This window comes from Chionomys nivalis, chromosome 25 (assembly GCF_950005125.1).
Source record: "Chionomys nivalis chromosome 25, mChiNiv1.1, whole genome shotgun sequence".
In the NCBI taxonomy this organism is placed as follows: Eukaryota; Metazoa; Chordata; class Mammalia; order Rodentia; family Cricetidae; genus Chionomys; species Chionomys nivalis.
Window position 1 is genome coordinate 31,457,069 of NC_080110.1, and position 17,302 is coordinate 31,474,370.

At 38.3% G+C, this 17,302-nt stretch overlaps 1 protein-coding gene across 2 annotated transcripts in view; it reads left to right on the top strand.

Moving 5' to 3' along the window:
- Slc16a7 (solute carrier family 16 member 7) overlaps positions 1-17,302 on the top strand; it is a 158,038-nt gene that overhangs the window by 35,532 nt on the left and 105,204 nt on the right. The gene's annotated exons all lie outside the window — the stretch shown is intronic.

The following is a 17,302-nucleotide window of genomic DNA, read 5'->3' on the forward strand; positions in this document are numbered from 1 at the left end:
CATTGCCTCAGTGTGTGGGTGCACCCCTCGCCGTCCTGAGTTCCTTGCTCGTGCTCACTCTCCTTCTGCTCCTACTTTGGATCATGAGACTTCAGTCCAGTGCTCCAATGTTGGTCTCTGTCTCTGTCTTCTTTCATCGCCTGATGAAGGTGGGAGAAGATCTTCACCAACCCCGCAACTGACAAAGGTCTGATATCCAAAATATACAAAGAACTCAAGAAATTAGACCATAAAAGGTTAATCAATCAACAGAATAATTTTATAGCAAAAGGGATTTATTAGATTGACTTACAGAATACTGTATGGGTATTCCAGGATGGTCTGCCTTCACCCTGGAGAGGCTGTGCACTAAGTGCTTCATCCATGTTTGTGTGCTTTGGCAGTCCCAGTCCAGGACTCCTGGAGCATCTCTGGTCCACAGTTCCCATGGGAAGACTGATACCTGTGGAGAATGGTAGAGGAAGTAAGTAGCAAGGTAGATGCACTTGAAAACAACGTAGATGAACTCCCCAGTGTGGTGGTGTAAATGAATGCAGACAGATTATATAGATATATACAGCTTTAATAAGGAAATAAACTTACAGGACCACAGGTTCCCGCGGTGTACCGGAAAAGCGGAGCAAAAGAAAAGGGCTGCTGGGCTCACGCCCGGCAGATTTATCAGTAAACATTAGCCCGAGGCGAACACGCCCCCAATGGGTGGGGCTATGTCCCTACACCCCAGCAAGATGAAAAATGAGAAGCCGGCAAAATAGCCAAAGTTTTCCCCTTTGTTTTCTGTCTGTCTGGGACGACACTAGAAGTGCCGCTTCCCTTCAGGATGGTGTTCTCATTCAGTTAATGTCAATCAAGATAAGACCCCACAAATGTGCACAGGACCTCATCTCTTAGTTGATTCCAGATCTAGTCCCAGTTGACAAGGGAGATTATTCATCTTACTGTCTTTGCTCTTTTCTGGGGAAACTAATTTCAGTGTGTCCCATCAAAGTTTTGTTTGCTGCAAAAAAGTGTGTCGCACTTACTCTTGATGCGATCTTCCTCTGCTTAAATCTCCTGTGTTAAAACGGAAGCCGAAAACAGTCTACATCTGGAACATAGTTTTTGTGATAGGGAATATATCATCAGAGATTAAAGCAAAACAATATGGCTGTTTCCAACCCTCTGACACTGGATGTATAGATATTTTTTCTACTTCAATGGATTCTGCAATTCTCAGCCAACATTAAGTAGACATTTTACAGTTTAATTTAATTCTGTCTCCTAGTTGAAGGTCTCAGTCCATGAAAGCACCATCGTCACAAACCACAAATGATGTTCATGGTCTTGTGCAAATTCTGTCAAAATTCTTTGCAGATCAAGGTTTCCCAGGAATCCCTCTCCCGTTTAACAATTCCCTAGAGAATTCCCAGACTCGACAGTCTTTCTGTTGATGCTCTCCCAGGCTGTGCAAGGACACAGATCAAATGGCCAATTGAAGTGGTACATGGTGCAATGTGTGTATGATGTCAGAGGACTTATACCCTGCTTGGATATGGAAACTTTCTAGGAGTTGGCATGACTTTTGAGGTGTCTGTTTCAGAGCTCTTTTCTAACAGTTGAAGGCACCCAAGCGGCATTGCTAGGGAAAATTTGGAGTTATCACTTTTGTGAGTTGTCCCAAAAGAATTGGTATTTTTTTCTTTCTGTTTTTAGTGTTTGAATTGGAGGAGGAACATGCCATGATTACAACTTATGTGTTTCATTTAAAATTTTGCAAATGTCCCCATTTTGTTGTTCACAGTGTAGTCTCACATTATCTTGTATTGTTTGCACACTGGGAGAAAAAAAATTTCAAATTCCACCTTTCTAAACAGTGTGATTATTTTTGCTTGCTACAAGAATGAAATGACTGCTTTTTCAGCATCTAATGAAATGATCATATGGTTTTTTTCTTTCAGTTTATTTATATGGTTGATTACATTGATAGATTTGCGTATGTTGAACCAGCCCTGCATCTCTGGAATGAAGCCTACTTGATCATAATGGATAACTTTTCTAATGTGTTCTTGGATTCGGTTTGCCAGTATTTTATTGAGAATTTTTGCGTCGATGTTCATGAGTGAGATAGGCCTGTAATTCTCTTTCTTGGTTGGGTCTTTGTGTGGTTTTGGTATCAGGGTAACTGTAGCTTCATAAAAGGAATTTGGCAATGACTCTTCTGTTTCTATATTGTGAAATACATTAAGGAGTATAGGTATTAGCTCTTCTTGGAAGTTCTGGTAGAATTCTGCATTGAAACCATCTGGCCCTGGGCTTTTTTTGGAAGGGAGATTTTTGATAACTGTTTCTAATTCTTCGCGACTAACAGGTCTATTTAGATCGTTCAGCTGGTCTTGGTTTAGGTTTGGTATATGGTACTTATCTAAAAAAGTGTCCATTTCTTTTGCATTTTCCAGTTTTGTGGCATACAGGCTTTTGTAGTAAGATCTAATGATTCTCTGAATTTCCTCTGTGTCTGTGGTTATGTCCCCCTTTTCATTTCTGATCTTATTTATTTGCGTGTTCTCATTCGACAAAATTCAACACTCCTTTATGATAAAGGTCTTGGAGAGATTAGGGATACAAGGGGCATACCTAAATATAATAAAAGCTATTTACAGCAAGCCGACAGCTAACATTAAATTAAATGGAGAAAAACTCAAAGCCATCCCACTAAAATCAGGAACACGACAAGGATGTCCACTCTCTCCATACCTCTTCAATATAGTGCTTGAAGTTCTAGCAATAGCAATAAGACAACATAAGGGGATCAAGGGGATCCGTATTGGAAAGGAAGAAGTTAAGCTTTCATTATTTGCAGATGATATGATAGTATACATAACCGACCCCAAAAACTCTACCAAAGAACTCCTACAGCTGATAAACACCTTTGGTAATGTGGCAGGATACAAAATCAACTCCAAAAAATCAGTTGCCTTCCTATACACTAAGGATAAGGAAGCAGAGAGGGAAATCAGAGAAGCATCACCTTTCACGATAGCCACAAATAGCATAAAATACCTTGGGATAACTCTGACCAAGGAAGTGAAAGATCTATTTGGCAAGAACTTTAAGTCTTTGAAGAAAGAAATTGAAGAGGACACCAGAAAATGGAAGGACCTCCCTTGCTCTTGGATTGGGAGGATCAACATAGTAAAAATGGCAATTCTACCAAAAGCAATCTATAGATTCAACGCAATCCCCATCAAAATCCCATCAAAATTCTTCACAGATCTGGAGAAGACAATAATCAACTTTATATGGAAAAACAAAAAACCCAGGATAGCCAAAACAATCTTATACAATAAAGGATCGTCTGGAGGCATTACCATCCCTGACTTCAAACTCTATTACAGAGCTACAGTACTGAAAACGGCTTGGTACTGGCATAAAAACAGAGAAGTCGACCAATGGAATAGAATAGAAGACCCTGACTTTAGCCCACAAACCTATGAACACCTGATTTTCGATAAAGGAGCTAAAAGTATACAATGGAAAAAAGAGAGCATCTTCAACAAATTGTGCTGGCAAAACTGGAAGTCAATCTGTAGAAGAATGAAAATAGATCCATATATATCTCCATGCACAAAACTCAAGTCCAAATGGATTAAAGACCTCAATATCAGTCCAAACACACTGAATCTGATAGAAGAGAAAGTGGGAAGTACTCTACAACACATGGGCACAGGAGAACACTTCCTACGTACAACCCCAGCAGCACAAACACTAAGGACATCATTGAATAAATGGGACCTCCTGAGACTGAGAAGCTTCTGTAAAGCAAAGGACACTGTCACTAAGACAGAAAGGCAACCCACTGACTGGGAGAAGATCTTCACCAACCCCGCAACTGACAAAGGTCTGATATCCAAAATATACAAAGAACTCAAGAAATTAGACTGTAAAAGGTTAATCAATCCAATTATAAAATGGGGCACTGAGCTGAACAGAGACTTTTCAACAGAAGAAGTTCAAATGGCCAAAAGTCACTTAAGATCATGCTCAACTTCCCTAGCAATCAGGGAAATGCAAATCAAGACAACATTAAGATACCATCTTACACCGGTCAGAATGGCTAAAATCAAAAACACCAATGATAGCCTCTGCTGGAGAGGTTGTGGAGAAAGGGGCACTCTCATCCATTGCTGGTGGGAATGCAAACTTGTGCAACCACTTTGGAAAGCAGTGTGGCGGTTTCTCAGGAAAGTCGGGTTCAACCTACCTCTTGACCCAGCAATACCACTATTGGGAATATACCCAAGAGATGCCCAAACATACAACAAAAGTATATGCTCAACTATGTTCATAGCAGCATTGTTTGTAATTGCCAGAACCTGGAAACAACCTAGATGTCCTTCAATGGAAGAATGGATGAAGAAAGTATGGAATATATACATATTAGAGTACTACTCAGCAGTAAAAAACAATGACTTCTTGAATTTTGCATACAAATGGACGGAAATTGAAAACACTATCCTGAGTGAGGTAAGCCAGACCCAAAAAGAGGAACATGGGATGTACTCACTCATATTTGGTTTCTAGCCATAAATAAAGGACATTGAGACTATAATTCGTGACTCTAGAGAAGCTAAATAAGAAGGTGAACCCAAAGAAAAACATATAAGCATCCCCCTGAATATTAACCTTCATCAGGCGATGAAAGAAGACAGAGACAGAGACCAACATTGGAGCACTGGACTGAAGTCTCACGATCCAAAGGAGGAGCAGAAGGAGAGTGAGCACGAGCAAGGAACTCAGGACGGCGAGGGGTGCAACCACACACTGAGGCAATGGGGATGATCTATCGGGAACTCACCAAGGCCAGCTGGCCGGGGACTGAAAAAGCATGGGACAAAACCGGTCTCGCTGAACATAATGGACAATGAGGACTACTGAGAACTGAAGAACAATGGCAATGGGTTCTTGATCCTATTGCACGTAATGGCTTTGTGGGAGCCCAGGTAGTTTGGATGCTCACCTTAATAGACCTGGATGGAGGTGGGTGGTCCTTGGACCTCCCACAGGGCAGAGAAACCTGCTTGCTCTTTGGGCTGAGGAGGAAGGAAGACTTGATTGGGGGAGGGGGAGGGAATGGGAGGTGGTGGCGGGGAAGAGGCAGAAATCTTTAATAATTAAATTAATTAATTAATAAAAAAAATCAGCAAGAAAAAAAAATCAAAAAAAAAAAAGAATGAAATGACTGGAGTTCTGAAAAAAAATTGAGCGATTTTCCAAAAAAAAAAAAATACACTGGGATTCTGTCTCCCCAAATATCAAGAAGACCTATGCTGCTATTGTCTACTAAAACCATTTATCATACCAAGTGTTTGTGATTGTTTAGCATTGTTTTTGATGACACCCCCTCTCCCTTTTTCCACTTGATTGACATATAAAAAGAAAATTGTTAGCAGCCCCTATCAAAGTCAAGTGCCGCCATGTTTTAATAACTGGAAATAGCCACTTTCATCTCAGCACCCTCAAAAAGAGTCTAAGGTTCCAAATTTCTTTTCCAAGACATTACCCAGAAGTTAGAGTATTTTGATATCAAGAAAAAATTTCCTCAGCAATCTAATAGCTCCTACGTCTCATTGGAAATCACCCTGTGTGATGTTTTAAGCTTTATCTTCTGTAGATATGTGAGGTGTGATGAGTATTAGCAGTTGTATGTGCTGGTGTGAACTTGGTGGAGAAGCACATGGAAAGTAACTCTGTAGGTGGCTGTCTCCCCCACCTCTACCCCAGAGGTCTTTCATGTTGGCCGAAGGAGGGTTCTCCTCATTCCTACACTCTTCTCTGACAAATTTCGAATGCAGGGGTCTTTTTAATTTGTCTATTGTATTGGCAGAGCAGGTGTAGGTTTAGTCAGTGCCAACATTTCCAGGTTGTTATTAATCATAATTAGCCTTCTTTTATTTATGCATCCAGGAACCTTGCTGAGAGCCATTTTCTTTGATAGAGATAGTATGCTTAACAATACACAGCTCCTGCCTTCTAGGACACATTGAACTTGTATTCATAAGTGAATTTTTTTAGCCTTTCAAAACTTATAATCATTCTGTAATTTTGAGGTATATCATTAAATTTTTGCCAGCATAAAAACAAATTAATTTATTGTAGTTTTGCATTGCAAAATATTGCCTTTGTAGCATTCCAAACAGTCATTTTGTGTAGATGTTTCTGACTTGAAGAGAAGGTGTCAGTTGTATTGGGTATTCTGATGCCTTTCTCCAGCCCAGACCTTAATAAATCATAGCTGGTCATGCCTTTCAGTGTGGGTCATGCTTGCTACAGGAAGCGTTTGTGGATTTTCTCTGGACGGAGTTCATAGAGAAGTTTGCATTTGCTAGTTGGATGTGTAGTGATGGTTTGACACCCCCATTGTGCGGTCTCAGACTGAATCCGTGTACTCAGCAATAATGATGCACATCCAAAACCCTGATAATATTGCTTATACAGTGTCAAGAGGAAAAAAGCCTCTTTAGTATTTACAAAGAAAATATGTATGTACACATGCACATATATTCCCATATATTTATATTATGTTATTATTTATTTAAAATATACATTAAGATACATGTTGCATACTATATAATATAATATAATATACCTTATAAGTTATATTTAATTATATATATATGTCAAAGACTCTATATATATATGTATATATACATACACAATCTAAATTAAGCCTTTTCCTACCAGACACCAACTCTGTGAATTAAACTTCAATCTAATAAAAGTTTCAAAATAATGTTTACATCTTAGCAACTTCGGTATACATGTACTTTACTTATTTTGGTGTTCTCGTATTAACTGAATTCTTGGTCTTTTGGCCTCATTGATGCCTCCTAATTCTCTTATTTTAAAATGAAAACTATACACTTATTTCATTTTTCCATATCCATTTTCTTTTTCTTTTTGTCTCAATGATGTTTATTTTTAGCAAATATAAAATATAAGATGAAACAAAAACTATCCTTTCTCCTCTTCCTTGCTTTTCTTCTTACTCTTCTTTTGTTCTTTCAGTAGTATTTGGTTTTACCCTAGATCTCTGAGATATCTACAGTCTGGTTCTTGGGCACCCAAGCAATATCAGGTATGTGTTCCAACTCCTGGAATGATCCTTAAATGGCATTGGTTGGTTGCTCCCACAGGCTTTATGCCACCATTGCCCTACTGTATTTTACAGGCAGGTCGGATTGACTAGTACCTCTCCATATCAAAGTCACTAGAAGATGTGGGTGAAGGTTCTAGGTAGGTACCAGCTCTAACTCTCAGTGTTCAATAAATTGTGTGGGTGTTGCCTTTAGCAATGGGGCCCGACTGTCAGTTTGTGGAAGCAACCTGTTGTCTTGGCAACAGCCTGAGTTGTTTGCGACTTCCTTAGGATCCCTTTGACCAACAACTCAGTTGGATGTGACTGTCACAGTACTGGAAACTTGTAGTTTTGGTATTGGAAACTTCATTCGGTGACAAGAAATGGCTAGTCAGGACACCGTGTTGCTCATCGTTTGGAGACTGCATTGGTATTGCTTTTATATATTTTAGGACTGCCACTGCCCCTAAAATGCTCCTCAATTCTAGCTGACTCTCTCTGCTTATGCCATTTCTTACCTCCATATCCACCCCTCCCCTGTTCCTGTCCCCACCTACCCCCTTTCCTGTCTCCACCCACCCCCAGTCCTCCAATAAAATAAGTTCTATTTCCCCCTTCCAGGGAGATCTATGTGTTTCCTCCCAGTCCCTTCCTCTATGCCTAACCTCTGTGGTCTACAGATTGTAGTTTGGTTATTATTGATTTGAAGGCTGATATTCACATATAGGTGAACATACTCCGTATTACTCTTTCTGAGTCTGGGCTGCTTCACTCAGGATGATTTTTTTTTCTACTTCTATCCATTCCACTTACAATTTGATGATGCTGTTTTTTAACAGCTCAGTAACACTCCATTGTGTAAATGTATTACATTATCTTTATCCATTCTTCTCTTGAAGGACATCTGGGTTGTTTCCAACTTCTGACTGTTATGAACAGAGCAGCAATGAAGATGGTTGAGAAAGTGTCCTTGTAGAGAGGATGAAGCATCTTTCTGGTGTATGCTGGAGTGGTATCATTGGATCTTGAAGTACATAGGTCCCCTATTTTCTGAGGAACTGGCAAACTGATTTCCATTGTGACTGTACAAGTTTGCATTCCCACCAGCAATGGTGTAAGATGGAATTTAAAAGGAGTTTTGATTTGAATTGCCCTCTTTAAGAATTGTTCAAACCCTTCCTTTTCTCAGGATCTTTCCATGTCCTACATTCATCCCAGGCTGTAGGTAACCCTCTGCAGTCTTCACGGAAGATCCATCATTCTTACGTTCAGTTCAATTACTGCATTTTCTGTAATCATGTGCTTCTGTGTTTCTACCCCTAAAATAGTAAGACCTTTGATCCTTCAGGACCTTACAGCATTCATGTTTGTGACTCTGTCCCCACAAAACAGTACCTGGCTGGTATATAGTTGAATTGCAGCAAATATCCATTGGTTAAATGTTTAAATCAATATTAAAGATTAAAATCAAGTTTGATTCTTCATTCAGAGGACTACAAGGCAGGTGTACCCCAGGAGAAAGTCCAGTTTAAGAGAGACTCCTTCAAAATGTACAAAGTTGCTGATCTGAGGAAAATCATGAAGTGTGAGCCAGAGTGTTGATGTCCCATTGCATTCGGAGTGCTGTGTGGGCCAGAGCGACAGACTCCAGCAGGCTTACAAATAATATAGGCATAATGTGCAGGAAAGTGTCCTAGAATATGATTGGAAGAAATCTGTTGAGAGGGATGGGTGGTCCTTGTTAAAATAGGCATGAAGAAATTGAGAGATTTGTCTAAATACTCTGCATTTTTGCTGAGTTATCGCTCTCCATATTTGTTCAGAACAGACTTATATTGCCAAGTTTTTTAAAAAGATTTATTTATTTATTCCTTATGTATACAACATTCTGCCTCCATGTATGCCTGCATGCCAGAAGCAGGTGCCAGATCTTATTACAGATGGTTGTGAGCCACCATGTGGTTGCTGAGAATTGAACTCAGGACCTCTGGAAGAGCAGCCAGTGCTCTTAACCACTGAGCCATCTCTCCAGCCCCTATTGCCAAGTTTTAAAAGGGTAGTTTAGATTAATATAATTTACATAAAACTGACATAAACATTCATAAGTGATATTACCTCCTTCACGTAGCTCCTGCTTGGTGTGTGGACCATGCTGTGTATTTGTTGCCTTTGCTTTTTGCAGCGTAATTGTTCACATTCCATAGATGACGAAACAAGGGAAAGTTGAGTCTGCTGGTTTTTGTTTATTTGTTTTTTTTTTTTCTCACAGAACTTTAAATATCAAAGCTGGCATTAGATCTATTACACTTGAATTGGAAAGTCTGTGCTTGACTGTACTGTGACTCAAGAGTCTCTGTGACAGCATGCTAGTTTTCGTCATAAGTTTATTATTTTTTTTCTTTTTTTGGTTTTTCGAGACAGGGTTTCTCTGTGGCTTTGGAGCCTGTCCTGGAACTAGCTCTTGTAGACCAGGCTGGTCTCGAACTCACAGAGATCCGCCTACCTCTGCCTCCCAAGTGCTGGGATTAAAGGCGTGCGCCACCATCGCCCGGCTCGTCATAAGTTTAAAATTACTTAAATGTGTGTGGACTTAGTTCTCTCCGTGTTCCTTGTTCCCTTTGTTCATCATTTATTGACATTCTGGGCACGGTGAGAGGTATTATGTATATAATGTATCCATGTGCCCCTGTGGGTTTTTTTGTGGTGGAAAATATGCCATTAGAGGTATAAATAACCATGTAATAACAATTTTGATAAGTGCTTTAAAAAAAAACAGTAGTGTCTTTCCTTAAGTAGATTACAGAGAAGCATTCTCAGGTGCCTTCTTCCCTGTGGGTAAGTGTAATTAGATTTACAATACAGCTTACTGTAACCTGAGAGGAAGCTTAAAATAGGTTTAGAGAAGTGTTACCACACAAGCGTAATCGAGCCCAGAAATACGAAGATGTTGGCGTTCCAGCAGCCTTTTCCCTGTACAGGGAGAATTTTGGTGAAATTTGGTATTGTTCAAGAAAAGTGTGCTATCGAAACAGGTTTTGAAATCTGAATAAATGCCACAGCCACCTTCCAGTTTGAGAGGGTGACTATGGGATTATCAAGATCACTTACATCAACTCCCAAAGGAGCGTAAATGTCCACTGTGATGGTTCCTTTTCTGTCCTGAGTGCCATGCCTTCTAATTCCGCTCTGAACATGGAAGAGGCATTGGGCTGGAATTGTCGGTAGAGTATGAATTGCCTAAGTGTGAATATTGACCTTCAGATATTGATGGCATTTCATCTAAAATAAAAATTCTATTAAGATAGGAGAATTTATTTTATTGAAGACATAACACTGGGTGGGAGCTAAAACAAGCAAAACAAACAAAAACCCTCCTCTCCCCCTTCCAAACACCAGGTGTTGACACATAGAACTTATCTTTTTAGGAGATCGAAAGTTGAAATCTTCAATGTCTGTTTTAGAAAATACTTTAGACGTATTTTATAATTTCATAAATAACTAGCCTTTAAGGAATTTTTGTACTGTAGAAAAATCAGTGACCTGTTTGTGCAATGTTTACTTTCCCCTCAGTGAGCGTGAGGTATAGCCTGACTTCTCCCTTTCTCCCTCCCTCTTTAAAATCTCTGTGCAGACAGCAGAACATGGCCATTTCCTAACAGTTGGAGATACCTTTGTAGTTCCTGGAAAATTTCAGAAGCATGAGACTGTTTCTGAGCCATCAGGGAATGCTTAATGTGCTTTCCTAAAGTGCAAATGTTGGTGAAAGAAAAGTAAAGCAAGGGTTGCAGCTCTGGTCATCAGTAGAGTCTGGAGAGCATGCTCAGCCCTTTACCGCTGGAAACATTATTCTTTGAGAAGTTCATGCTTGAGAACTTTGCAGGTCACTTGAAAAAGGTAAAAATTAAGTAAAATTTCATAATGTTTTAAGTCTGTTCCAGACTTTGAGTTTGGCCACATTCATAGCTAAAGTGCACGCACCCTCAGTGTGAGGCTTCCTTCCTACTGCCCTCTCTGAAGATCAAGCCTCTGAGTAAGTCTCCCGATTCTCTTTTGAAAAGTCTTTCTGGTGTGTTGCACTTATAGGAGAGGAACTTTTAAAGCGGTCTTGAGGAATAAGCAGGAGCTTGCTTAACTGAAAAAACAGACAATTCTTTAGTAGGACCCCACACATTCAGGCAGGGAAGACTCAGATGTGAACTAACATGTAAAGAGCTGGAGGATGAGATTAATTTCGGTGTTATTAGAACATTTAGTGAAAGCAAAGGAATGTTGTCTTGGGTGATCTTTTATTTCCTACTTTGGTTTTTATGATTACCACAATGTAGTGGGCTGGTAACAAAGACAAGACAATGTAAGTGGCTTTAGAATGGGAGCCAAGGTGAGATAGTCAGCATCTCATTAGTAATGAGAAAGCAGCTGAAGACCTCCAGAGAGTGACCAGGTCAGAAACCACCCGGAATGGAGATATTAGAAACTCAGAGGGCATGCCCAGCTGTGAGAAGCTGCAAGCTCTGGTTGGGGAAGGAGCTCCAGAAAGCTGTCAAGACTTTAGAGATCAAGGCTCTCACAGGTCTTGACTCCAAGAGCCAAGAGCGGAAGCAGTGTCCACTGGGACCTTACCACTCACAGTCTAGAGTTGAGTGGGCTGGGGATTTCTGAGCGTCCTAGGTTTCTTTGAGAGCGGTGACAAGAGCAGTTGCTCTGTGCTCTTGGTTGCTGCTGCCTGCTTCAGCTCCTCCCTACTGTTAGATACCTAGAATTACAATGGCTGCCACATGCTGGGACTGTTGTCTGTTCAATGCCAGACTGTAAGCCTCCAAACAGGAGTATCAGCCATCATTAATCTATGACTTTTACAGTCCAGAACAAAAGGTTCCTAACTCATAGATTAGAACTGTGAACCTGTGAATCCACCAGGACAGCACTTAGACCTTGGACATTGTAAGGCCTGGGGTTGCTGGCAGTTATCAGCTGCCCATTATTCCTATTTAGATGGAAAAAGGGGCCACATGTTCAATTAGTAACAACATTAGAATTATGTTTAACTTTTTATTGAAGCTTCGAATGTGTGGAGAAGACACGTCAAGAGGCTGGGAACTGACTCTTAGTTTGGAAGATGTGTCAAGGGTCTGCCCAATATCAAGGAGATTCTAGAATGAGAGCAAAGATTGAATAAAAGACAGGAATCTGTAATTTGGAAATACAGTATCAATGCCAAAGACTCTGGTAACAGAGGTTGTCACAACGGCCGTGAAGTCCAAGTTTGAAGCAGATTACTTTAGAAATAAAAGTCGAGTAGAGGTCATGAATTTTATGATGAAGTTATTGATTGCAGTCTCTGAGTATTGATTACCATCATTAATTATGATAGTATTTTGGGATGATGAAAAATGGATCTCAAAGAAATGGTCTCAAAGAAGATAGATGAGTCTTGGTATTCAGGGTGATGTGGCATTGAAATGAACCTCGATTAAAATGGATTTATTTTCAGGAAGGTGAAAAGATAAAACTCCAATGGCCACAGACGGATCGCACTGAGCCCTTGCATATACCGCTGTAGACCTAAATGTGTGGAGAAAAGAAAGTCTAAACCAGTCTTAGAAATGAAAAGAATTTGGTGATGATACAGTGTCCTGGCTGAAAAGAATTGGTTTATTATTTTTTTAAGTAGAAATCTACAGGGTGGAAACGGCTGAGAAGGGCACCCAAAGTTGTGTGACTAAGCAGAGAGAGTGACCCAAATGGAAGAATGCACTGCTGGGTGAATACTATACAGAGACATAGAATTAATTCTTAGAGGAAGCTGTTTATTTGGATAGTTAGAGCAATAACCAGAGAGACATTATAGGAACTGGGACCATCATACTTGTAGGCTTTTAACTGAATGCACTTTCTTGTTTCTGGAAAATATTGCTGTGCCCTGAGTTAACACACTTTTCTTTGAAGGAAGTCCACATGCACACTTCTTGGGGTGCTAGGCTTGTGTTCCTCACTGCTGAGTTCAGAATAGCAAATGGATGAAATTAATTGGATTTATGTATCTGGTTTTGTGGGTTTGGTTAATATTTGACCAATAAATTTTCATGTTGATATATATGCATATTTAAAAAATATTAATGTTTCATTTTTAAAAATTATTCTATAACATTTATAGTTCATATATCACAGTTTTTGCTTATTTGAATCATTCTCAATGAATTAATTTCTATTGTTACATATTAAACCAATAGCATCTTAGCAGTTTGGTAACTGTAATATAAATTAAGCAATTTGAGCTTGCTAAATAGATGCACTTGTCAACAATATATAGCAATGAAGTTGTTTTTCAGGGGATGCATGACAGTATTAACTGAAATTTTGCAGAAATTCAATAAAGTTTAGTGTGAATATTTTATATATCATGTAGTACATTCATACATTTGTTATGAATAAATTTGGTGTTTATGAAATACATTTTTTAACTGTTTGACTCTGTGGACAGGATGATAAAGCTCTAGCAATCTTGATAATAACCCCTGTCCTTAAAGCTCTGCAACACTGAAGACTAAAATTAATTATACCTAGTCTTTCCTGTCTCTGAAATGGGGATGTTGGCTTCATCAGTATGTTTGGAAAGACCGGAATAGCCAATTTTACCTTCTAGTAACAACAACAAAAAGTATCCATCTGTAGTTCTAATCTGTTTGTTGCAATTCCATATCCTAGAATTTGAAAAGTTGAAAATTTCTTAAAACTGAATTTCACTCTGAGTTCAATTTCTATTTTTTTTTTATTTTTTATTGAAAAAAAATTTCCGCCTCCTCCCAGCCTCCCATTTCCCTCCCCCTCCCCCTACTCCTCTCCTCCTCCCTCTCCAGTCCCAAGAGCAGTCAGGGTTCCCTGCCCCATTATTTTTGCAGCAACCTTGGCTGTGAAATATTTTTTTCCCCAAACATTTCTCCAAGGACAACAACTAAATAGGAACAGTGGAATAACCAGGCAAGGACAACTGAAAGTCCCCTGACCAAAATCAGTGATCAGATTCAGGAACAAGTCTGCTTTCCTCTGACTCCTGTACTGAAGCCTGAAAGGAGGTCTGCCCATGGTAGACATTCGCTCCTAGGACTTCAGTAGAAGACCTGAGAATGGAGCAGCTTGGGCTCATCCTCAGCCCCACACTCTCTAGCTGGAAGTCTCTGGGATCACTTTTCCATAGCTTTACATCATACCCGTCCATCCTAATCATGTGTAAAAGCAGTATTTGTGAAGGATCGTGTGTGTTCAGAGAAGGAAAGGTGGACATCAATTAGGCTATTTTCTTTATTGCTGTGTGGCTGTTCCTCCTGCATCTTCCATCCCAACGTTTCATTGCTGTCTCCACCTCCAGCGTAGATAATTCTACATGGTGAAATTTTGACTAGGCAGGCTGATGTCTATGGCTGTTTGCAATGCATTTTGGCTTTGAGGATCTTAATGGTTAACATTTAGCAGAGGAGCAAACAGATTGTATTTGTTTGCAGTGCCTGTAGACTTCTTTTATCCTTGACTTGAGTAGGAAGGTAGAGCATTTGCATCCCTAGTTCAAAGATACGTGAAGAAGATTCATTCATTCACTATTTCTGCTAAAGCATCAAGATAAAAAAAGGGAAATGTTTAGACTGAAAACAGTTCTCTCTTTTTATTTTTATTCTAAGGCAGTAGGTGCTCTCCCTTTGGTTTCCAGTTGTATCATATTTCAGTTGTTTTAGACTTGTTTGCAGATGTTAGGTGATAATATTTAGTAAAGAATACAATAGAACTCTGGAGTTGACCATGAGCCTGGCTTCACACTACAGCCACAGAGAAGAGTCTGTAGTTGGATGTAAAGGCTTTTGTAACCTGTCTCCTGACTTTCAGAGGTCACCTTGGTGATTGGATAATCTTAACACAGTGGGTTTGTTTCTAGGGCCAAGTAGGACCTGCTGTCACGCACTAATCATTTAGCTACTAAAGGAATGTTATTGTTTGCCCTTGAATAGCGCCCTTGCATTCTTCCACCTCGAGAGAGTCAGCTGCTGGTCAGCTGATGTGACCCTTATGTGTTTTCCCATGTCATTAGTCACTGACTTTAAATTCTCCTTCTGTTCACCAGTTGCTTCCAAAACAAACATGTTTTGGGGGCTTCTGTGGAAAGAAAGAGGAGATTTAAAAGAAGGTAGTGGCTAGCTTCTCTGTTGTTTTGTCTTATTAACACTAACTACTATAATAATGCATGGAATTATGAACCAGATATTAATCAATATTTTACTCAAGGAAACTTTTGCTAAGCCCTAATGACCACCAATTATTTAAAAGCATGATCATGACTAGAAAATGCTTCTGAATTAAAGGGAGAAACTTTCTTCTAAGAGAATTCATCATTATCTTTCATTTCTCCTGAAAATCTGAATGTGAATCTCAATAGCATTAAATATTTCTGCTGCAGTCACTCTGGCTTCTGAGACAGTCCTTTACTTTGAGCTAGTTTTGACTTGTTAAGGACATCAGCACAATTGCATTTGATAGCTAAATTCTTCTGTTTTTATCATGTTGCAGATGATAATAAACCATGTGTACACATGAATGGTGTATAATTGTATCACACTTTGTATTTTACTACCTATGTAATTGGACATACCTAAATAAACAACTTTATCAAATGTATGTCACTTGTGAGTTTATTAAAATTTGTTTTCTTCATTAGTTACAAAAGATCATATGTCCTAGCTAACTCATTTTGTTCATAACTGAAAATTTTAAATCAAGTCATGAGAAAGGCTAGATACATATGCATTACAAAATGCCAGAGTATTAAAATAGCATAATGGAAATATTAACTCTCTAAAATGTATGACCATTTAAACCACTTCATCATGGGCTCCAAAATTATGGAATGAAAAATAATGTTGAGCATGATATATGTCTATAATTCCAGTTTTTGGGAGGCTGAGGCAGGAGTATTGCCACCAGTTGGAGACCAACTGGGTATATATAAGTTCAACTACAAAATTAGGCTCTGTATAAAATAAATAAATAAATAGGAAAAAAATCTTTGTGTGATAAGATATTATATATTAATTTATCTCTCCAGACCCATACATTCATACTTGAACCTTTTTTCTCAATGTTTTTCATTTCATTTGTATTTGTGTTGAATTTGGAGTACCTGTAGAACAGGAAAATTCTCTTACTTTGTGGATTAAAGTAATTAAAGTAATAAGAATTACTAAATTATTATGCTTTTTTTAAGCATAGGTTGTGCTTTGATTATTTGTTTTATACTTATGGAATTATGAAACTAATTGTTTTTTAGATATATGAAAGTCTTGTTAAACTCTCTGTGTTTTAGATGTAATTTTAGACGGTTGGAGACACCAACCCTTGCAAGGTGAAAACTACTTGTAAGGTCAAACCAAACCAAAAAGAAAAAAGTGTTTTATTTTTATTTAGTTATCTGTTTTTTTTTAAAATGTATTTGATAGACATAATATAAATTCTAAACCAGTCTTAATATTTTAATATGTCAGAACTTAAACATATGAATTTCAGGTCAATTTATTTTCTTTAAAAAATTAAAATCAAAGACATCTCTTAATGCAAATAAAAAGGCTTTTATTGGCCTACTTTTATATGACAAAATAATGTAAATTAAAGAACTAAGAATCTGAAATTCTGGATGAAAATCAGGAAATTTCTTATCTTACATTTTTAGAATAAGTTTATAGTTGGGGAAAAGAAGAAAAAAATAGAAAAAAACTTTCTTATATCATTCTCACTATTACTATTTTTACTAATTATTAGTAGCATTTTATCTCACTTGAGAATCAAAATATGGAGGATGTTGCTTTTATGATTATTGTGCAAGTAACATAAATATGTAGACAAATATGGATTGTGACAGATAATACCAATAAACCATCATGTTTATGTGAATTAAAAAGTCCAACAAACCATCATATCTATAAATGAAATAAATTCAGAAGTGTTTGTTTTAGTTATTATTGAAAATAGTAAGTTAAATGTAGTAGATGTTATGCTCTTAAATATGCTTTAGTCAAATATGTAAATCTTACTCATCATGACATGATAATATGAGTAATTTGGTGAACTATATTTTAATAGTAATTTTAAATTCAAATGAGTTTAATTACTGTCCCAAAGAAAATTTTGCATATAGAAATTGACATGTTT